We start from the raw sequence: 25,919 nt of genomic DNA, 5'->3' as shown, positions 1-25,919 counted from the left end.
TGAATTTTGAGTTAGCATAGATTAATTGGTTATAGGTGCTCATGGATACTTAGAGACTGTGGTGATGTTGATTTCTCTTGGATTAAAAAAGTATTCATTGGGACAATTGATGGTTTCAGCAAGAAGTTTGAAGGGCATTCACCTTATATGACTTGAGAGGAGATTGTTCTTAGATGAGTCTTAGTTGGAGACTTGGATATATTGATGAGCATTCTCATTCCCCACTCGTGATCTACTTAGCAATTTTCTACTTGAGAGGTATAGCCCATTGTTTCTCTTAGGAGTATTAAATGTTTATGCTTGTCTTTCATGGATATGGATCTTGAGTTACAGTACATGAGATAGTTTTGGAGGGTTCATTTGAGAGATGGTTTAGCATTAGTTATCTCCATTTTCATATGTTGTTATGTTGGTTGAGTTTGGGAGATAGTTATATATTGGGTATATTCCTTGGATGAGGAATGGTTTATGAGTTTGATCTTCTTGTGAGAGCCTTACATCCATTATTAGTTATATGGTATGGTTTGGGTGATGTTGAGGCTTCTTGCTTGGGGTCTTATGGAGGAGATCATACTTGCATAGTTTACATCTAGAGGTATGTGTAGAAGGACATGATACAAGTTATGATTTGCATGGTTTCTCTTTGGTCTTAGTTATCTTCCTGGATGTTTAGTTTTTCTTATATTGGATTTGAGATTGGTTAAAGATTGTGATCACTTGTTTATGCTCAAGTATGTCATGTGAGAGATGACATGGTTATTCCTTTATCTCTTTCCTTTGTTGGTTACAGAGAACTTGGGGAGTGTTGGAGACTTGTTATAAGACTTATTCTTGCATGTTATTGGTATATGTGGCAGGCATTACTCTTGAGGCTTGTAATTGTAGGTTACAGATTGGATATGTTGATGATGTGAGATTCACTTGGTATACCATTAGAGGTATGGATAGTTGGATGGGCTTGGCACTTGTTTAGGGTGCTATTTCAGGTATGGATATTTTGACAACTATGAATAGATGTGATTACCTTCGGATAAGGTTTTTTGTGCTTGGTATTTTAGTTGGTATAGGATTTTATGATCTTTTAATGCGACAAATTGGGTGGCTTTCTCTGTGGATGACTTCCATGTATGTTTGATGGCAGTGGCATAATAGGAGGTGAGATCATTCATGTTTGAGATGCCAGATACTTTGATTTTGTTGTTGGTACTAGGATGGAGCATATGGTGTACTTTAATCCATGATGGTGGATGTGTTAGGAGGGATCATTCCCTTGTTTATCTATGTGGCTACAGATTGACCCTATGCAATGTATACAAGTGGGAGATTGTTGAGATAATGGGTGTTGCACACATTGCATAATATTGTTATATTGTATTATTTTATTTTATTATGTAATGCTACACCTAATGGACGTGCAACATGTAAAGATTCCCATGGGATATACTTGATGAGTTGTATTGTAGCATTATGATAATATTTCATTTAATTATTTAATATTAGAAAAAAGAATTAAATTTCCAATATTAAATGTGTGGTCAATGGATTAAGTAGCACATGGTTTATGTAATACCACTTGGTTGTTTTGTGGGAATTTCTACTATATAAGTAGTCACAAGGGTAGTTGTTAGAGTGAGAAGATAGAAGAAAAAAAGGGAAAGAGTCGAGTGGGACAAGGCTTGACAAGTTAGCCAAGGGAGCATTTGTGAAGGTTGGAAGCATGGCATGCAATGTGTGAATTCATGCTTGTTCACATGGATTTCTTGGTTGTGATTATGGCTTTGAAGGCATCCATGGTTGTATTGCAATTGTATTTTTTGTTGAATAATGCATGGTGATGGATGCTTTTGGAGGCTGGGTTTTTCCCTCAATGAAGGTTTCCCAAGGTAAATTTTGTGTCACAATTTTTATGGGTATGTTGTCTATTATCTTGCATGTGGATTCTAATTCTATATTTATTTTAGATCTACTATGGGTTATAAGAAAATGGTTATATTCTTTATTGCAAGTTTCCTTACATGACTCAATCAAAATGATCCTAATAGAATTGTTATTGAGAATAAGACTGTACTTCCAATTATTATTACAAGGTTGTTTGAGCCAGTTGGGGATGAGCCCTATGTTCTTCCAAGCCAATGTGAGCAATCATTTTACTTAGAGGTTCCACATAAACTGGGTTGGTAATTTTTTGTTAGACATGATCCAAGAGGAAGGTCGATAAAGTATAATTTGATGGAAGAAGAAGATACTGAGGAAGAGGAAGAAGTGGATCACAATCAATAGTTAGTCAATGATGCTCCTAATGAAAATGATGTTGCTACCAATCATGATGATGATTCTTCTATTGATCACGATGATGATGATGATGATGATGATGATGATGACGACAACCATGATAGTGGTGGTGAGGATGTCGATCATGATGATGATCCTAATGATGAGATAGATGAAGAATAATATCAATTACTGGGGGGTTTAATTAGCTAACATTGAAGGGGGGTGTCGGTGCTCAAAATTGCATTCCAATTTTGAGTGCCTATTTCAAATTTTGAGTTGCCTTGAACCGCTGTGAACGCTTTTCATGCATATGTGCCCGGCTGTTGTATTAATGCCTTTGTGGTGTTTCATGTTTCTAACACCCTTCATTCAGCCTTTCCATATGTTATGTAATGATAGATTGTCATTTTGAATCATTTGGCGAAGTCCCATTTTGAGTAGTCTTCAATTCTACATTTTTTGCATGTCAAACGGCAATAGAAAGCCTAGTTTGCATTTGAATATATTTTACTCAGTTAAGATTCATGACCAGCCACTTTGAGGATATTTAGTATGCATAATAGAGAACCTATGTTCCAAGTTTCAAGTTGTTTCGAATCCGTTTGACTAGGTTTCAAACCCCTCAAAGTTGGTTAGTTACCTTTGTTGTAAATCTGCATTTTGTTCATAATCCTAGGTAGCCCTATTTGATAGACTATAACTTTTGACTTGTTGACCCAAATAAAAAAATTCCTCTTACATCATTTTCTAGGGGTTAAAGAATTTCTATGCTCCAAATTTGAGCTTCTGATGAATCCATTTGATCAATTTTCAAATGCAATTGCATTTGCAATTTATAAAGTTTCACTAGTATTCTGGGGCGCAGATTGATTGGGAGCCCTATTCGAGATGTTATATCTTTGAGTTCGTGATTGGTGGGATCGAGTGGTTTGTTCCTTTGTGCTCTATACTAAAAATTCTATAAGTGTGTTAGTTTTCAGGTCTTGATGAATCTATCTGCACACTTTTCCAGGGCCTTTCCATTCACAAAAAATGCTATTTTATTGATGTTCACTGTCTTGCAAATCTAGGTAGCCAACTTTGCACCCTCGCAAAATGCGTCCCATGATTCTTCATGAGCCCAAATCACAAAATTATATTCTTCTCATGAAAAGTATCAATGCCCCAGATTCCAAATCCTCAAGTGCCCATCTACCAAATTTTCAAAGCTAAAACCAAAAGCAACTTCCAACTTTCTAACATGTTTAATTACAGGTGATTTTAACGAGGCAACTTCGAAGGTCGATATCTTTTGACCCTGATATCTTCATGCGATGAGATTTGGCAAGCCTATTGAATGTGTCAAAGAGATAAGGTATCCAAAGTTTCAGAGCTCGGCCAGGTGTTTATGTCAGTTTTTAAAGCTAGGCAACAGGGCTTCTGATAGAGATTTCATAGTAGTGCGGAAATGATTTTAAAAGAGTTTTAATGATCATTTGTGATCAAAATTAATTCCTGACATGTTTGACGATCTCAGTGGATCAATTCCAGGAATCAGTTGTTCAGAAACGAAATTTCTTTTAGCCAAACCCGCTTTGGGGCCTGACTGATTTCATCATATTAGTAGATACTTATAAAAGCTATTAGATGTTCTAATTGAGAGCATGAGTAGAGAAGAGAATCTGATCAATGTACTATAATTGGATGCATCTTGAACTTTGTGATTGAAGATATAGTTTCTTGATGATGAAATATTGACATCCCAAGGAAATGTTAAGAAGCTCTGATCACCAAGGCCTATGCCTAAGAAGTTTTTAACATTTTCAAATCTTATGTCATCGATGTGATTGAGTAAGGGGGTCCCTTCAAATCTTTGGCAGTGCATGGGAAGGAAATCTACAAGATCATATTCAAAGGAGGTATAATTACCTCAAGGGGCTGTTAGCTCTGCTCCTCCCCCCACGTGTGAAGGTCTTAATGTTTTATATATCCAAAATACAAATTGGATAAGAAGAAATGTGGCCAATGTTTTGAGGGAGATCCACATGCATAAATGAAGATGGCGTGGCAGTACCTCTAATGTTGTACTCAAGTGGATGCAGGGGGCCTCCATGTTTTTTTAAAAGGGGAGACCCGACAATTAAATGCCCACATTTTGAGCATAAGTTGCAGCATGGCAAAAAAATTCATCCATGAACACCTATGTAGAAAGAGGAGGCTACGACTTGTATCCAATGAGCATCTCACATGCATGCAGGGGTCTCCACATTTTGTAGGAGATGGAGGAAAATGGAATCGGCAGGGCAGGGCCCCCATGATATAGAGCTGAGGCAACTTCCAATACTGCAAGCAGTCTACGTCTTTTGTGTAGGGGAGCCATCTAAGTATACGACCACACTGAAGAGGCCCACAATTGGGACTAAATGTGAAAAGAAAATAGTAGCACCTATGTCCATGTAGGGGATCCATGTTTTTTAAATGAAAGGCACGATGGATTTAGGAAGGGCCATAGCCTATAACCGGAAATGAAGGCCGCTCATAGCTTGCAAAATCGCAGGGTAGAATGAACAAGTTAGAACCTCATCTTAGAGAGCCCACAAAAGCTTTAGAAGACATTCACACTACAGGACAAAGCAACTTTACATCCATGTCCAAAGCTCCAAGCAAAAAAGACAAAAGTTAGAGCTCCACGTTTAGAATGAGCATCTGTTTTAGATGGAATTCACAGCCTGAAGGGGCAGCCCAGTGATAAAGGAAGGTGATCTAAAGATAGAAAATACAATAGGGTACTCATGGTTTGAGTTTTTTTTAATCGATATAGGTGAGAGGGGAGTTATCCCACATGCGTTGTGGGAAATGCATTACAAGCATTTTAATAGAAATCTTTATGGTGATAGCAGTGTCTCAAGTGGACACTCAAGACTGCGCAAAGCTCGTGTGGAAGGGCTCATGTTGCCAAGACGAGAGATGCTAGTCAAATTTTGACTTTCAACACTTGGAGAAGAAGTCCCACATGGCAGATTGACCTCAGTTGCGAGATCGAAGATGTTAAATTGGAGGTGTGCGATGTTACAATGTGGTCATGACGTCGGGAGGCAAATAAAATCAAGGTAAGGTGTTACAAATTCAAGTTTGTCATATGATCGCACGGTAAAGCAAAGAGGGTTGTGATAATATGATATCAGAACATAAGCATAAGGATGATGCGATGCTACGACGGGGCCCAAATCGTAGGGTCGTAATGCAAATATTTTAGTTGGGAGATGCTACGAGCTTGGCTTTGTCGTGTGGTTAGGGGGCTCAATTTGATGGCTTTCGATGTCACGATGATATGGATAAAGGGGGAATTAAAATGATTAATATATTAATCATATATTAATGTAAAGGATGATTTCAAATATATGGATTTGCAATGCAAAGGTCAAAATTAATACACTCAACGTATGATCGGGAATTCCAAGTGAATGGCCTACAATGTTATGATTTCATTGTAACATCATAGACCCATAATATTTTCAAATTTCATACACTCAAATGGAAAGACAAAGTGGGGCCCGCTTAGCGAATCAATGATTGACACTTGGCACTATTGGATTGGAGGAAAGTGGAAAATGATTATAAAACTCAAAATCAAAATTGCAAAATGATTTGAACACGAGTTGTAAATTTTAAAGTTTTAAATTATTTTCAAAGTTTATATAGTTTATACTATGTGAATTTTTTAAATTTTTCATTCTACATGTTCTGTTCTGTCATGGAGGCCAAATTTTCAAAATGGTCTCAAGGGGGCAATTTTCTTATGAAATGTACAGTGTAATATATCGCTGGAACCAAAAAAGAACGAACTCTTCATTTTTGCAGTCAAATTTTGTGCAAGTATCAATTGGAACTAGGTATAGGAGGTTTTTTTGATTTCGGGGGCTTCTCAGTGAAAAGTGAAAATTTAATGGTGTAGATGAAATTGCAATTAGATATAGACATGATTTCATCATTTTTAAATTCATCAACAATTTTCAAGTCGATCTAATGGTTTTGAATGCAGTAGGCTGCAAATGAAGAAATTGCCCTATAGAGGCAAAAGTGACATGTTTAGATCAGATTTCAAGCCCAGTACACTTTTTGATAAATTCTTGATATGTTCTCCATGAGATATTTTGCAGATTATTAAAAGGGAGATATATCAGATATTTTGGCATCATTTATGGTTTTCAATTGTAGGTAGATGAGGAAGTTCAGTTTCAGCAACTTCAAATTGACGATTTTTTCAGTGGGACAGATATCAATTCCAAACTACAATTCTTGAAAGATCTTCTCTCCTATATATCTTCCTCTTCTGCTTATTGTAAGGGTTCCAATTCTTTGAAGATTTTCTAAAGATTGTGAGACCAATCTGGTTCCAATTTCTTGAGAGTTTTCTCATAGTTGTGATACCAATTTTCTCAATGTTCTCCTGTTATGAACATCATATTATATTCCTTTTGAGGAATTTCATATTATACAATCATTCTTTGTGTATTTTTTGAGTTTTGATATGCAGATGATGTATTGTTTTCAATGAAATTAATACAAGAGTTTCGCCTTTCTTAGTTTCATTCTGATTCTCATCTCCTTCTTCTGTTATCTGTAATTTTTTGTGTTGGAGAATGAAGAACTTGAACTCAATTGCAGTCCTAAAAGGTTGTATGTCTGGATAAACTTGCTAGTGGAACAAAGATCCATGTAAATGCTTGCTTATACTGATAGGATTATGGGTTGCACTAGATGGATATCATCATAAGTATGAGAGTTGTTATGAAGATTGATGTCTATTTGCAAGTCAAATAGATAGATCATATGCCTGAATATATAAGTATACTTTAGGTATCCATTTGCATGTTAAGGTTTAGTTGATGCCCAATGGATAAGGGACTAGTCAGCTTGAAGGATACATGTTCTCTATCGTTGCATACCCGGGCTATGCTAAGAGATCAAAACTTAAAATTAACATCAATTTCCCATTTGCATGTTAAGGTTTAGTTGATGCCCAATGGATAAGGGACTAGTCAGCTTGAAGGATACATGTTCTCTATCGTTGCATACCCGGGCTATGCTAAGAGATCAAAACTTAAAATTAACATCAATTTCCCATTTTATGTATTAAAGAGCTGGAAGTGTCGGGCATGGCTTGTTTGTTGTTACTTTCTTTGGTTGTAATTAGCTACTGCAATTAGGAATTTATTAGCAAATTGAACAAGAATATTGACCATTTCTGCTATAGGGGATAGTCTTGCAATGAAGAGTATCAAGTTAATAAGATTTAGCCTTTCTGAATATAGGATTTAGCTCATCCTTAGGCATGTCCCTGGTCTTTGTTTCTTGGTATCAGATTTAAATCTACCTGGTATGTTCTTTACACAAAAGAACTCCAACAGGGGGTTTGATTATCAATTAAAAGAATGAAATATACAGTTATGTGATCAATGCCTATGCTATTCAATATTGAGTTCTTGATAGATTAATGATTAATTTGATTAACTTATCATGTACCTTTTACTATGTATAATTCATATCTGATGCTAATATTTGATCTAATTTTGAGTATATGTATCATGAATTTTTTAGTTAACATAAGACAATTGATTTACATATGCAGAACCCTGAAGCCCTTTCATGAGAATCCCACACTCTCATGGATCATTAGGTATAAGTCAATACAACCCATAGAGATTAATGTCTTTTACCATTTGTAAAATATCTCTCTCATTGCCACCTATCTCTCTTATTTCATAGATTATAGGTACCAGCAAATAGGTATTTGTTAGATTTGTCTTCCTCAAGTGAGGAAAATGTAGGACTAGAAGAAGAAAGTGAGACATTTAGTATGTCTAAATCAAGGAGATTGACTTGACGTCAAAATATCAGAAAGAAATTCAATACATGAATCAAATTTTTCCATGCTCAAGGGGGGTCATTTTCTTATGATGATGAGAGTGAAGGTGAATCTGATGTGCTCTTTAGGTACAAAATTCTATAGAAACAATGGGTTCCCAATGAACTTCCTCCAATAAACATTGATTTTTGTGTTGGAGAGAGAATATATCAATAGCACCATCCTTGTTACATGGTTTGCGCCTATTTTCCATGGATGACATAAAGATCTCTTACAAAAAGGTTGTTGAATTGATGGAGTATGTTGAACCTTATTATGATTATAGTAGTTGGATGTAGATTGTTAGATATAAAAAAATGTGTGTAGGTATGTAATTGTGGAAAATTATATACAACAAAAAATTAGTGAGAAAAGTAAAACAATAGCTATATACATTGGCAAAAGGCCAAAAGCATCAAGAAATATTGTAGGTTTTATAAATAGTGCATGACCTATGTTAAGTAAGAAGCAACCCAATTGCATATTTGAGGCACATGAGGGAAATCACATATTTGTATGTGCAATAAAATCAATACATGGAGGTGAAGAGCTTCATATTGATTACAATTTGAATTGCGTAGATATAGTCAAAGACACTATCATTAGTGAGGTGGTACGTACTATGACCATTTAAAATTAACTCCAATCAATGAATCCAACACACCATTAAATTGTGATTTTTTTGCTAACTTAGAATAATAACACATGTTTTAACATGTCTTGAATGATTTTTTTTAAGTATAGGGCTATAGTATGGATCAACATCCATAGGATACACATGGCGATGATGGTTCTCACAAGACTTCTTCTTCTTGATAGGTAAAACTCATTGTTGTTATACAAATTAGATACAAGAAATATGTTAATGAATTTTTTTTTAAATGTTTTATTCTTCACTACTATTTTGGATTGATTTTAAATATAGCACTAATAATATTGTTCTCTCAGATGAGTGTTAATCAGGAAAAGGGAAAGGAAAAAGTAGTCCACGAGGAGATGCACAATGAGTAGGATGATTTAATCATTGATTTTGTGTCAACCTCTAATCATGTAGATGTAGTGCAAAGGGTGCTTCATGACTTAGCAAGAAGGTTAAATAAATTGGCATCAACTCAACCTCAAACTCTTAAAATACGAAAGATGGAGTGTAATGCCTATCCCTAGTTTACTTTTCAGATTCTAGTGTTGAATTCTTGTAGGCTTCCAAGAGTAATCCTAAGTCTAGAGGGAGTTAGTTCTATCTAGGATTGGCTTGGTTTTCCTCTTCTATTCTCAAGTCAAGAATGTACCCAATTAGTTTAGGAACTCAACAAATTCATTGAATAGAATTCATAAGGGAGTTGTCTCTTTCAATTAAGAGGAAATCCATCAACCTGATGATGGATTATCCAACTACTAGTAGATGATCATCTCTTAAGAATTTTGGCATATGAGACTTTATAGAAGGACAATATGTTTACCAATAGACACAATTCGTAGTGTTATCAGTGAGCTGAAGATTTCCCATTTTTCCTAGTGCCTTCTATTTCAAGGGCTTCCCCTTGGGCCATGGTTCAAACATATTGGTGTTTTGGATCCTCAATGTCCTTTTTGTGGGCATCCTAAGTCTTTTTTTCATACTTTTTGGTTCTATAGGTGTGCTCATTATTATTGGCATCAAATTTATGATTTTTTAAGGCCTTTTAGGCGAGAACCCTTTCCTTGGCACATGATTATGCTAGGTGATTCCCTTAGGATTCCTAGGAAATTTGCCTAGATCTAGCATGCTTTCAAGATGGAGATTTTGTTTACTTTATGGAAGGATAGAATGTTGTTCTTTTCACTCACATCTTTCTTGATATCAATTTTTTTATGTAGACTAAGGCATGCATTTGTAATAATATTATGTTGTAGATTCAGGTATAGGCTAATAAGGTGGCTCTAGAGGTGGCCCACCTTCAAGAATTGCTCAATCAATGGGGTAATGCACTTTGCACAATTGCTAGAGAATGCCCTAATTCTTCATTTGACCATACTCCACCTCAAGACCATTGTTGGGGTCATAGTTCTTATTCTCACCACTTGCATACATGGCACTCATAGGATCCTTGACACCACTCTCTTCATGGTGACGCTGATGGTTGGTCATGTCATTGGGCTTCTGTGCCTCACCACAACTTTGACTAGTCCCTAGTTCCTATGGCTCCCTCTCCTGTTGCTCCTCCTAGTTTTGGTGGCTCCAAATGGTCCTTCCCCAGCCTAAATCTAGCTCTTTCTCAACCATGGGTAGAGGAGAAAGATAAAGAAATTTTTTTTGGTGATGATGTTGCTAACGGCTAGACTGTACCTAGTCCACCTACCAATCCCAAGGATGACTAGGGATTTAATGATCATGATGAACCACCTCCCTCTACTGGCACTACTACAGTGGTATGAGGGATTTTTTTATATGTTTTTTTTGATGAATAGTTGTTGATTCTAACTTTGGCCATGTGAACTCTCGCAGGGTGATCTTGTATTCCCTATCCCCTTTTTTATGAATTTGCAACTAGTATATTAATTTATTAATATAAAAGGACTATTGAAAAAAAAAAAATCTATGCTTCAACTTGCACTAATACATTAGGGGTCAATTTGCGACGTTAATTTGCAACGGCAAGAGAAGGTAATGTGGTTTTGGCTTTTTTTTTTCAATTTTAGCCCGATGGCATCGCAATTGCGATGCCAGCGGGATATAAGAGAAAAAAAAAAGCCAAAAACCCTCATTTGAATGAAATTGCGTGACACAGCTGGGTTCTTCTGAAAGGAAAGGCGTGCGTGTGGGAGAGGCGAACTCGAGGCATTCAAAGGGTCGGGCAGAGACGTGCATCAGCAAGGTGTAAGACAAATAAACCCATTATTTTTCAGAGACGCGCATCGGCAGAGACGTTCTCCATATTTTTTAGTGTTTCCATGTCTTAGTCGCTTAATATCATATTTCTTTTGCCTACTCTTTTGCTATTATTTTTGTGTTCAATGTCTGGCTTTCCAAAAGGTTTCAGGGCCCCTTGAAAACATATTTTATCCATAAAATCAAAAACTTTCATTTCCTCGTCCTCTTTATTATGGAAATTGCTAGCCTCAAAGAATGGAGAGGGAATCTCCTTCAATAGGAAGGCCTTTCATTCTTTAGCCTCACATTTCTGTGAACCTATATTAAGAGGCTTCCACAATCGTTTTAGTGTGGATCACTTGGCAAACGGTTACCACAACTCATTCAAAGCGACCTCCTATGGTGTTCATTATTCTTGCCCGCCCTGAATTACTTTTGGACACTCCATTAATATTGAGCTTGTAAAAGCCTAAGGGAGGTGGATCCTAGTTTGTATATTTGCAAAAGGACAAATAATGCTATGGGCAGTAGAAAGGGATGTCATGTTGTTGGCCCTTGGAGAAATGGGATCTAATTATTTTGAGTAATTAGTAGTTACTTTACAGATTTACAGATTCCCAATATCATTGTCTCAGTCAAAGGGAGAAAGAAAATGTCTTTTCCAAAAAATATATGTAAGAAACTTGCAGTTTGAATAAAATTGTTAATTTTTATTTTTATACTCAAAAACCAAAACGTGTCTCATAGCCTTTAAAGCAATATGGAAAATCCATAAACAAGATAAGATGGCATTATTAAGATATTATTCAAATTGTACAATGTTACAAACACCTCAACCCAGAACTGACTTGAATAGACAAATTTTGTCACTATTTTTAATATGACAAACTATTGCTCTCTTCCCTCAGTCATGAATATTGTTGATTCTGACACTTTGCACTTCAATATTTCAGTGTGTCATCACAATTCATTATTGCTTTCACGTGCTACTAATTTCAGGCTGTAGAAAAGTGCCATCACATTTCAATATATTGCCATGAACTTCGGTGTGCAAGTTAAAAATTAGACCTATACAAGAAGCCCTCTAATTGCCGACATTTAAGATGCAATCATACAATAATATCCACTGCACAGCTTCACTTAAAACATGAATTTGCATGTCGGTTAAAGTATATATTCTACAGAATTGATATCTAATGAGATATATCAGACCTACGAGATTATACCAATAACGAATTCTGAAAATAATAATTGAGAAATTTTCATTCCAAGAAGACCTACATTATGTAAAAAGCTACATGACATCAGGCATACAATAGATTTAAACATCAAATACTTATAGAATGACATACAATAGATTTAAACATCAAATACTTATAGAATGGCCTCAACCAAGAGACAATCTTCCAACTCAGACCCCAAATGAAATTTTCATTTCAATGTGGGACTGTATGGACTGGGACATGGAGCTATAGCAAGATCAGGTAATCGATCAATAATTTCATTAACTGCTTCTAGGCATGTGTTAAGCATTTTTTTCTCTATTCGTACCAACCATGTTGCCACCTGCCTTTTGGGGTCCGTACTTGGGTCTGCAAGCTGATGCAGTGCAAATATGTTGTAAAAAATCACTTTGAAACATATGTTGGTTGAAAAATTATAAGGATATAGTTATCCCCAACATGAAGGGAACAAATTCTTACCACTCTTTCATCTTCATTAGCAGTTGATGGATAGCCTGCAAGTCATTCTCTGAAGTAACTAGATAACTGATCTAGAACTGCTCTTTCTGTACATGGACTCACCTGCACTCATATTCTAATTGGTTAAATTGACTTTTCATAATAAAGGCAATATATAACCAGTAAGAATAATGAAACACATAAATTACCAATACAATGAGGTATGGACAAAGAGGTGGGTGATAACAAAGAGCTCATCAATTTTCACTGTGTTATCTTCTAGCTACAAGTCTACACCATTCTTCACTATTTTTTATTTATACCTAATACAATTTTATTTTTCAAAATGTTTATCACTGCCACAGTTTTTGACAGTTGGCTTCTTTGTATTAATGTTTATAAGGAGCCATTGGATATTGGAAGATAAAGGTTATAAATCTCAGGTAGTTTGTCTGCGAGATTTCTTTTGGATTTGGCTGTGTTACATGAAATGCTGAAGTAAGATGCACTATGCTGAAATCCTCACACATTTTCTTGGACTTATGCAGGAACTATGCTGCCCTGCAGCTCTTGTTAAATATGTTATCAACTTGACTTTTCTATTAAAGGCTCTCATGTTGAATTGAAAGGCAGGTAAAGAAAAAGATATTATACACTATTTTGTTGGTACCCTGTGCAGCACAAAAAACTTCTTCTTACTATAAGAAAATTTTCTTTTCTTTTGTTTCATTGCAGATCTCTTGCTTGCATGGAGGTCTCTCCTCATCATTGGAAACACTTGATAACATTCAAGCTTTGGATCGCATACAGGAAGTGCATCTATACACATAAGTATAAACTTCTTCTTTTCCCGTAACACATATAACAACAGTTTTAAGTGCTTGCAAGGTATATACTTATGAATAAATATTACATCCTGATTTAAATGTATGAAAACAATTTTCATTCCTTTTAAGCTTCATTCATCTTGAGGTGCAATTCACAAACTCAAGAATAGTGGCTTTTGTTCTTCAGGATACCTTTAGGGGAAGAGTATGTGAATGCCCCCTCGTATCTGGAGTCCAGTTTAGAGGAGATGGCTATTTACACTGCTAAGGTTTGTTGAATCTAATTCTGAATAACATTGCTTGCTATTGTTGAATCTAATCTAATGTATATTTTAACTAGACCTGTAGCTTATATGTTTTGAAATTTTTGTTAGGCCTTGTAGTTTGTATAATTTCATTGCTGGAGAGCTTCTACAGCTAAGCAAGAAGGCCGTTGCACGAGTTATAGTTGCGCGCTCGGGTATGAACATTTTTAAAAAAAAAATTCTAATGTATATTTTAACTAGACTTTTAGCTTATATGTTTTGAAATTGCTTTTAGTGGCTTAATGTTCTAAGGTCTCTTGAAATAAGACCTTCAGGCGGTTGGTCAAAGTTTTACAAATAATCTTAGGAATAAAGTCAAAGAAAGTATTTTTAAAATATTAAACTATTTAGCTAGGTCTAAGAATATTTGTGTACTTTCAACAATTTTGCTTAGTTTGTGAAAGTTGTAGACCGAAATTTTCATAGCTTGGTTTTTGCTTCCTGCAAAGAACGATCATGTCAGATAATATAAGTGAAGAACAAAACAGGGAGACAATCGCTAGATTGTGGTCTAACTTGAAAAGAAAAGGTGATGGAAAATGTTATTGTCCTTGCAATATTTGTAAGGGCTTTAAATGTAGAAGACTGCTAATCAAAATAGTTAAGAGACATTGTAGGGAGAATGGTCACATTGAAGGGGGGCATGACTATCATCCATTGGTAAGTTGTTCATTATATCATTTTAACAATTTATATATATACATATGAAATCACTTGATGATGAGTTGATGATCATGGTTTATTTATGTTAATCAATTTTATATAGGTTGATCTTCCTAGGGAAGTACATGATATGAACCACAACAATCCGAAGAATATGGTTTTCAAAGTGGAGGAACATGGAGGTGCAAATATCCAAGGTGAAGATAATGATCCCATGGAAGATGACGATCATGCGCCAGAAAACACAATTGAAGAGGATGGTATAAATACATTGATCCATGACACATCTAGTCTAAGCGTATCTGATCATGATGATGATGATAGCCTCGATGTACCTCTACTTCAGAAGGCATACGAGCCCCTATACAAAGACTCCCAAACAACTCTTCTCTCTGCTGTATTGTTGTTGTTGAACTTGAAGGTTATGAATGGTTTATCCAACATAACAATGTCACGTATGTTAAGGTATTTCATATATGTCTTTATAGTTAACAAAGGGTGAATAATGTACCACTAATATTGTTTATATTAACAACTTATATTTTTTGCTGTAGATTGATAGGCGAGTTTTTGTTAGCATCATCAAATATTCTACCTCGCTCATATCGAGAATTAACTATTGTTATGAAAGATATTGGAATGGAGTATGAAACAATACATGCTTGTTCCAATGATCATATTATATATTATAAAGAACATGAATTTGCAACACAATGCCCTGTATGTCATACGAGTAGATATCGAACAGATCGACTAACAAAAAAGGTGCCTCAAAAGGTTCTTCGTTACAGGTGTAGTAGCTTGGCTCAATTTATGGATTATCATGCACGCAATAGAAGTCGAGATGACATTATTCAAATCCTTGCGGATGGTTCGGCATTTATGCACATACAGGAAAAGTGGCAACACTTCAAAGAAGAACCTCATAATCTCAGGCTTTCATTGGCAGCGGACGGTGTCAATCCATTTGGAGAGATGAGATCTATTTACTCGGCGTGGCCTATTTTTGTTATCAACAATAAAATTCCTCCATGGATGTCAATAAAGAGGGAGCACATTATGTTGGCAATGATTGTTCCAGGTATCTTATCATTTGATAGTTATTAATTTACATGTACTTACAAATCTTGCAGTAAAACAGTCACAATAATTATGTAATGTTACTGTTCATTCAAGTAGGTAAATATCAAGTAAAAGATATGAATGTATATATTGAGCCTCTTATCGACGAGTTGGTGGAGTTATGGAACGATGTCACTATGTATGATGTGTCTAGACCAATAGGACAAAGACAATTTCAATTCCATGCAATACTTGCATGGACAATACATGATGCCCCAGGGCTAACACATTTTTGTGGTATGTTATAGTGAATTCAAGTTGCGCACAATAATTCTAATTATAAAAATCAACATATTTAATAATCCAATTACATCATTATCTTGTAGGTCTTCAAACAAAGGGAAAATTTGCATGTCCAGTTTGTGGTCCAAAGATGAAATCTCGTCATTCAAAAAGTTTAGGAAAGCAGGTGTTTGATGAATGTAGACACTTCCTCCATAGGAATCATAAGTATCGAAGTATGGAAAAACTTCTTTTCAATGGGAAAGAAGAGACTACATCAAAGCCACGAAGAATGACACCTCGCCTATGGAAGTTGGAATATAATAGAATTAATTGTCGAGGTAATGCCGTTCCACCTAATGGTTTATGTTTGTAATTTATATATTTCTATTGTGATTTTTGTTGACTTATTGTGTAATTGATGATCGTGAAGGTCGTCAAGGCAATACTGACAACCTTCCAAAGGGACTAAAAAGCTATCCCAGACAATTTAGTAGCTTTCCCTACTACGAGCACTTACAAATTGTGCATTTGTTTGATACTATGCATATTGGAAAGAAAATAGCAAAGACATTGTGGAAAATATTTGATGGAAGGCGTGACAAAGAAAAAATTGTCAAAATTTGTAATGACATACATGAATCCAATCATGCATTGAAAAATTTCATTCACTCAAATAGAAACAAAGATTAGATTAATATAAGTGCCCTTCCATGGTTATTAATGGAGCAGCAAAGTGATGCCATAAAAGAAGTCATACGAAAAATATAATTTCACATAGGATTTGCTGCGAACATAAACAATCTCCTATCAAAAAAAAGTGAATTTGGCCCAGGGCTCAAAACGCATGATTGGCATACTTTCGTCAAGGTAACTTATGTTCTTCTCTATTTACAATATATTCATAAACTACGTGTATTGTTCATTATGTTATGTTAGAAAACAATGAAATGATTGGTTTATAATTACTGCAGTATGTGCTTCCTCTATCTCTCCCAGAGAACTTCAACAATAACATCAAACAACTGATATATGATCTTGGAAAATATATGAGGTAAGTAGTAATATCTGTTCAATTTGCTGTATATATTTATTATATTCGCGATTTGTTTTTCTTGCTATGTAATCTATTGTATATTATTTTGTAAAGTCTCATATCTATATATTTTTTGTGACTTGAATCTCTTAATGTAGGTGGTTGTCATCTAAAGAAATCCATAAAGAAGATATAAACTATTGGAGACAATTAACATCAATTATCATTTGTTCTTTTATACTTCGTGACAAAGACTTATGAAACTTATGAAACTTTTTGCAATAGGAGCTGCAACATCATTTCCTGGATGTTCCTATGTTCCTAGTATGGGAACAGTGAAGGATGTCACATTGATCGTTAGCGATGATGAAGGCATTCCATTAAAAGTAGCCAAAGTTTCAGGTACTTTATAGTTATTATTATTCTATAGTGATATAATAGTAATTTAGTTTTTGATCACTCTTCATCAACTAATGATCCCATGATTGTTTTGTAGGGAATGATCTTTTTTGGAGAAAACTTGGTGATGAGTGTTTGCGAATATTCAGGCCCACCATGCATACCTGGTGGAACATCATATCCTAACTAAAACCCCAAACTACTATTTTGATTTCATATCATTGCTATAATAGTTTTCCTTTTCATCCATTTCTTGAACTATATATATTAAAGGTAGCTTCACTTCATTTATGAGTCTAACATGTTTTTTTTTACTTAAAAGGTGGAATAACCAACGCAAACCATTGAAGGATGATCTTATAGAGAGCATGACCCAACTCTTTGGACCTCGTGCATTCGAGAGAAACAAGCTCCTTGAAAAAGTTGGTTTGTGTTTGAAGTATATTAGGGACTAGTACAGAAAAAATTTACGGGATAACCCAGGTATGAGCGTCCACCCTATGTTCCTGAGGCTGAGTGGCAGGCTCTGATTTTGGATGGAAAGTATAAAGCTGACAAGAAAAATAATATTACAGCAGTGGAGAGTACAACAAGCTATGTGATACTATTGAGAATCTAATTATGTACTAATTAACCTCTATATTTATATTGTCTAACATATTTCAAACTTTTCATAGATTTCCTGACACATCAAAGGCAACAAAGGCAAGACTAGAAAAGCACGGGACACACAAGCTCGGCTCTGGTGGTTTTTTGAAACTTCAAGCAAGAGTTGTAAGTATTAGTAAATGAAAAATTGTATCAAATTTTTTATATAATGTGATGGGAAATGCTAGGACTCCCTTATTTAGCTCATCAATTATAAATAGGTCAATAGAATATAATAACAGTAGTGGATTTTCATATTCAATATAAACAATTCAACAATTGAAGTCAGACTCTGCAATCTAGATTAGTGAAGATTCCTTCATTTACTAATATGACATTATTTACAGCTGCAAGAGCAACAAAGCGACCAATACAACCAATGGCTCCAATCACTAATATTTTACTTTTCTCTTCATTCACAAAATCCTCATATGAAGAAATCTCACAAATGGAGGCCACGGTTGAGACTGAATTTTCCTCCAATAGTTGAGAATAAAGGCAGTGATTGAAAGAATGAGGGAATGCAGTAGCACTTGCAGCCATTTTTATTTCCAAAGAGCTGAACTAACTCTTACCCAACTTAAGAATTTGGAGAAAATATGTTGGTACAAGCAAAGCATACAAACACACAACATTTATATAGTAGATTGCTCCATCAAAACTGCTCAATTTTTCTCCTATTATATTGTGATGGATATGGATGATTTGCTATTGATATTTTAACTACCCTCCATTGGTTGATGAAATAATGCAAGTAAAATTCACCATACCATGCAAAAATGCAGGGCTCAGAGTTCAAGAGATGCCTCACAGAAGAGGGTAAGAGAATTGGCTTCCAACAAGGCTATAGAGCCGTGCCTGAATGGCTATAGCTAAAATCAGTGTGGAAGGTTCTAATAATGATGCATCTGAGCCACAGGTAAATAAGCTAAATGAAATTTATTTCAAATTGAATACTTTACCAATTAGTCTATTTGATGTTAAGTTCCAATATAAAGTGAGTATATTTGTTTTAAGCAAGCAATGATAACAATGCGTAGGATGTTGGAATGTAGCCTGACAATCCTTCTACACAATCTGTGGATGTCGAAGGTTTGCATGATGTGCATCCCAGTGGTGGAGGTATACATTTGCTATTAAATTTTTTATATGTAATTGCAATTGGTGTTTGGATTAAAGTAACATTTTGTATAGCAGCTGTAGAGGATCGAGGGGTCGATGTTCATGACTGTGTTGACGTTGATTCCAGACAAAATGATGTGGTCAAATCAGGTAAAGAGCACCACAGTTATGTTATTTAAAATAATTAAATACTTGTAACAATTATAATAAATTAATTTTAATTTAACTCTTTTATTTGTTATTGCAGAGGACCCCCCTTTGCAACAGCATAGGAATTTGAGATCATCAAGAATAGAGAACAAAACAACTGATGAGGGGGGAATTGATGATGACACTAATGCTCCTCTTAGAGCTTACATAGAAAAAGGAAATAGAAAGAAAAAAAAGAAATGATTGTCATCTACATACCTTAATTGATAATGAATGAATTTTATGTCTCAATGAATTTAATTATGTGCTAATGAATGTTCATGAATTATGTGTTAATGCAAAATATTGATGAATTTTGCATGTTAACGAATCTAATGTGTTAATGAATGTTATCATGTGATATTGATTGAATGTTATTATGTGATATTGATTGAATGTTACATTTTATTAATGGTTGAAAGAATGAATGAATGTTAGATGTTAACGGGGAATGTAGAGTGATGTTAGGGGGAGGTGGGTGGGGCCAAATGAGCTTCCACCTTCACGTGGTTGGCCCTGTTTAGTAGAGAATATTAAACTATTCTGAAAACAAAGTGAAGTTCAATAAGATACTAACAATAGGTAGAAACAAGAAGAAATAACAAGCTCCTTCTAGAACATAACTCTTACCAATTATTGCTATCTTCCCCACACTAGGAATCTCAATCATATTCTCATATGCCTGCAACAAAATTCTTTTTCTGTCTTCATTAGCATCCTTTCTCTTTACCTCTGCTACAACCTTTTGAACCTTTTTGGTGTTAGGTTCTCCTTGCTCTTCAACACTTGATTGCTACTCATTTGTTATTTGTCCTTCAAATAATAGTAAATCTACATAGGAATCTCAATCTAAGAGAAGCTCTAAGGTATTCTTTTGGTCAATAAATAAGTTTTGTTCTGGAATTGTGTTCATCGTTGAGGTTGTATTGAGATTTGAAATGATCTATTGTTGAAAGCATTATCCCATTACACGGTAGTGGAGCAGTTAGATGGGGGTGTGAAAAGAGATCAATGTGAATGATGCAAAGTAAAAGTGAAGGCTCTAGAACAACTCAAAATTGATAAAGAACCACATGTTCTTGCAATTCATCTCAAGCACTTTAGTGTAGTTCGATCTGGAGGAAAAATTGACAAAAAAGTAGACTTTGGTTGTACGTTGGATCTCAAACGATTTGTTAGCAGTTCACATGTAAGTAGCCCTTACAATATTATTTGCCAGTGGATCACATTTTCAATGGAATCTAATAATATAGTTTTTGTAATATCTACTGGTTTTTTAATAAATATTGCACATTTGAATGATATTCTAGTTTCTCTGTCTATTGATCAATCATAGGAGGGCAATTTTAAGAACACTTTTTATGGTGTTCTTGTTCATGATGGCTGGAGCACACATTTTGGTCATTATTTCTGCTTTATTCATTCATCCACAGGCATCTGGCATGCTTTAGATGATAATAAGGTATACATTTGCTACAGTTGTGAAGACATGTTTAATTTGCAAAGTGCTTGGAGCTAATTCTTTCAGACTAAGGTATTTGGATGGAACTAAAATACCTGTCCTACAATGGACAGGATTTGAAGATTTATCAGTTATGATTGTTTTCCAGGTTAGGTTTTGTTGTGTCTTAGCTTAGTCTTTTCCTTTTTGTTTTTTCTCAGCTCAGTTTTTAGTCTAGTCTGTTAACTACATTTAGCCAAATGATGCGATTAGGTTTGAAAATATGGCCTAATATACAACTCTGACGATTAAAATAAACCTCAATGAGTGGAGCTAAAACTGCGATGGCAGGTTGGGATCAAGCTATCTCCTTGAGTCTAATGCCTGTGATCAAATTCGGATTGTTAAGAAGTGGCCCCTCTAATTTGAAACTGAGGTCTTCAGAAAAGGTTGATATCAGAAATGTAATTAGATTTAATTTATTGGTGAAGGCCTCACTGTAATCTAAAATCAGAATTTAACAATGGTGTTAGTCTGAAGTCAAAGCCTAATTAATTTTAATTGATTTGGGATATAATCTTCTTGACAGTACCAGCTTGAGGATGGATTATCATGATTGATACAGGCACCAGAATAGTCTTAATTTGCAAATGCAGGTCATAATGATGGATCAGACCTCTGCTACTCTCAACAATCTCAGTAAAATGAAACAACTTTATTCAAATCTACCTCTGAAAGTTCAAAATTTTTGCCCTTGTCTTGCAATTGCAATCAAGAGATCTTAAAAATAGAGCCCTGTTGCCCTGCCTTCATAGCAAATGTCTTGGTATATGGGGCAATTATCAGTGCAACTTAATCTTAAATGCTTTCAAATTTTCATTAAATGAAGATTTCCTTGAGTTCTGAGGGTGAGAGAAATGGCATTTAATTCATTTCCCTTTGAAATTTGAAATTCAAGATTGTGCATCGGGTAGAACCTGATAAAAGATATTAAATTTAATGCCTCGATTTACAAAGGTTAAGGTAAGACAGTGATAGCAAGGGCTACCATTGACTTTTGGGCCCAGATCTGCATGTATTTAATTCAATTAATCCTCCATACCCCTACTCGAGTTTAATGCCCAAGATCCAGCTATTTGGATTGAAGTAGGGCCTAAGCGACTTAAATTTAAATCCTTAAGGCCAGATACTACATCTTTAGGGCCTAATTTAGCCAACTGAAGTTACATTCTGGGCATAAGGGTTCATTTCATTGGTCTTTGAGCATAGATCTGGGCTTAATTCACCCTAAGTTAGCCATAGGGCAGAACCCATTTCAAATTACAAACACATTTTGATGCTCTTAGCCCATACATTTTATCTAGGATAGGACTTAGCTGATTGAACTCTCTGATCTGATCATAATTTGGGCCTATGTTAGGCCACACGTCTTATACATGGGTCTTAATTAAAAGCCTTACACCCACACACCTCAAATAGGGGCAAGTTTCAATTCATTTCAAGTATAACTCCACTATCTTAGGGCTTGATCCACCTTGAAATTGGGCCTAGATCTGGCATACATTCAATTATTTGTTCTTATAGTAAGGCCTTAGATCCCCCCCATACTTCATATAGGGCTACACTTTGCACAAGATGCAAATTTAAAATCCACTATTATCAGATTTAGATCTGGCCTTCTACAGTAAAGAGCAGATCTGAGTTGTAATTGCTTTTAGATTGCAAAGTTCAAGGCCATTTGGAGCTTATTAAACTTGAATCTTGGCTTAAGCAGGCTTTTAAGGTCACAAAATTTCATTGCCAAGCCTTGATTATTAAGTTTTAGGCCTTCTCAAGCCCATTCACCAACCATAGTGCCCAATTTTAAGCCCCATTCTTATGGAATTGAGGCTTGGTGTTATTAGACCCGACCCCCACGTTTTACCCCCAAGGGCTGTCTATATGCATTAGATGTTGCTCACAAGCCTAAGTTTACATTCTCAGCTATAGGAAATTATTACTAATACTAAGAGTTTTGAGCCATGTGAGATTGAATTTTGGCCCCATAGGATCAATCTCGGGCCTTATCCGCTTCTCCCTTCACATCTCCATTTTCTAGGAATGAACAAGATTCTTAGCTCCATTTGCTAGCTGGAATGAAGAAGAGTCTCAGTTCTATTTTCAAGGAATGAAGAGGAATCTCATTTGCTAGGAATGAAGACTAGTCTCATCTCCATTTACTAGGAATGAATTGGAGTCTCATTTCCATTTTCTAGGAACAAAGAGGAGTCTCAACTCCATTTACTACTTCAGCGAATTTTACATTTCCTTAGCTCAATTTCTATCTTTACTCCCCCTTTTAGAGTTAGCCAAATTTTCTCAATTTTCATACTCTATCCAAACACAGCCTTTTGCACCCTAGATTGTTTCCAACCTACTCAACTAGCCATGCTCATCAGAAAAAGAGGAGGGGGGGTCACTATTTGCAATGGGGTGATGTTGTGAAAATTTCTCAACAAGTAGTACATCTAAAACTAGACTAATACATAAACCTAACTAGGTACTTTTCTCTAAGTTTTTCTACATATAGTGATGCGCCCCCCTTATCTCAAGACATCAACCGATAAAGTGCTTCATTATCTATGCATCCAAGAGAGAAAGTACGCCATCTCCTATCTCTTTGAGGAATATGGTGATTTATCTCAACGTGTACCTTTTGAGAATAAACATTTAGATGCTTTCTCTCCCACTGTTTGATGTCTTTTTATAGTTTTATTATTGGTATCCCTTTCTACAATCTTTTGATAAGAACACCGTATTTAGTTTTGAAAGTGTAATTTTAATCTTATAATTCATTCCGAATTCACAATATCCTTTTCATCGTATGTGACAGAAAACATGCATTGTTTCCAAAAGAATGCATGTTTTCTGTCACCTGGGGGGCATATGAATTCATATGCCCCATGATGCATGCTTGTTGCGAGGCCACTGTGGCGGCGATGACAGTTGGCGTCGCCACCACAGCGGCCCTGCCATATTGCTATCCGTGGACGTCGCAATTTCGACGCCAACCCAGGCATTGCAACGAAATGTGCGTCGCATGCGTAGCAACGCCGTTGCAATTCTTGACTATGTGTCACAATTGTGACACATTTGGAAACATTACAATGGCCGGTGGTGTCGACACTAGCGCTACCGCGCCGCTAGCACCATCGCGTCACAATTTTCCAAAACTGTTGCAAGTGCAACGCTAGAGAATCAGTGAACGCGTTGGTAGATGCCGACGACACCCCTTCACAATGCGTGGGGAAGCCATCAGAATTGTGACAAGATCCGTAGTCATTGCAACGAAAATCGTGCCAGTTTAGTATGGTGAGATTGCAATGAATGAGCGTTGCAATTGCGACCTCTAGGGATAGACGTCGTAGTTTGCGACTAAAAAAAAATGGCGTCTGCTGCCATCGCAGTGGCAACACATTTGCATCACAATTACGACACTTGGCTGTCGCAAATCGATGCCAAATGTATTAGTGTTGGCACGAAGGCCTCAGTTTCCAAATAGTTCATTCACCTTATAGTGATGGCTTACCCAATAATATGTTCTGCATAATTGCTAGTTGGATACAAGTAACACCAGTTCAATTGCAGAAGTGAACATTAAAAAAAATTTAAAAAATAGGCATTATAAGTAGCAATTTTTAAGAAAAATTATTTGACTATCAATCACAATTACAACGGTATGTTTTAATGAATAGTCATCGGTCCCACAACACAACTATCACAACACCATCGTAATTACAATGGCTAGTTTTGATGGTTCAATATCGATTCCACAACACAACTATCACATGAACATCCCAATTGTGACAATAGACTATAAGATTAAGAAATCATCATTGTGATGGTATACTATCACAATTTTGATGACATAAACATGAACTCTTGTCTCTTCCAAGTTATGATAGTTTTATCTATTGTAATTGCAACATAACCCCTTGTCATCTTAATTTGTGACAAAAAAAGTCTGACACATGTATGATGGGAGCCAATTCATGGTTCTATTGCTTGGGTGATAGGTGGTTGTCATAATTATGATGGCCTTTCATAGCAATTTGTGCCCAAATGCAGAATCAGACTAAGTTACGTCAAAATTTGTGTTTTTTTGTTAAATTATAGTTCTTTCATAGTTTCTATATGTATTTTCTCATGTCTTTTTTACTTTTTGAAAGCTCAACTATAAGGACTCTAGCACAAGCACAAATTAATGTCACAACAACCATTCTAGCATCCCATGAAGAATAAAAATTCATAGTACCATATACCAATGACTACCATATTTTTAAAATATGAATTAATTATTACAAATGTTGTTGTCATTGTACAAAAAAATTGACCTCACTATGGTCGATGTAACCATGTAATACAACTACTATATGTATATAATCAACATTATGTGGTTAATCCATGTCTCAAATCCTATAAGGGATGTTAGAAAACTGCAAATATGATGCATGGGAGGTGATGATAACTAGGGCCAAAGGCATGCCTACTGATCAACCAACCTTGCAAAGTTAACACAATAGAAGAAATCACGAGGACACAATGCCATAAAGGTGAGAGAAACATAAATATGTCATTAATTCATCAAATTTTCATCATACATGCATGACTGTGAGGCCTTCTGGATTATGACCAATACAAAGATTCAAATACACATCAAATATCCTCCAACATGTGAGATCTTTGATCTCTTTCTAGATTCTAACTCTCAGCTCTCATTCCTATTGACTCACTGCTAAAACTAGACCAATATCCTCTATTTATACTTGCCAAAATGATGTAGACAATATTCTAGATCACCATATGGAGAAGGATGACTAAATAATATTATACATGCATCCCAATTATTCATCCAATACATTAAACTATGACCTCAAATTAAATACACAATTCATCTCACAAATAAGAACCTAACAATTAACTCGGTGAAAGAAGAACAAGACATCAACAAACAACAACAACAACAAAAGAGTTATTGAGGCACTCGGTGAACACAAAAAAAAAATATAGTCAATGAAAGAAGAACCCAACTGACTTAGTCAATGAAGATATAAACACACTGACCAAGCCAATAAGCAACAAAGTCACCAAATATGTTCATAATGATAACTGAGAACAGATCTATTGATCATGATAGAAATGAAACCTAGGATGCTTTTGCATGACAAAAATCATCCTTAGCATCACACATTGCACACCCATGTCACTTACA

This window comes from Cupressus sempervirens, chromosome 7 (assembly GCF_028749045.1).
Source record: "Cupressus sempervirens isolate cs-2001-9-10 chromosome 7, ASM2874904v1, whole genome shotgun sequence".
Classification (NCBI taxonomy): Eukaryota; Viridiplantae; Streptophyta; class Pinopsida; order Cupressales; family Cupressaceae; genus Cupressus; species Cupressus sempervirens.
The sequence above is the reverse complement of the archived record's forward strand: the minus strand, read 5'-3'. Positions refer to the sequence as shown.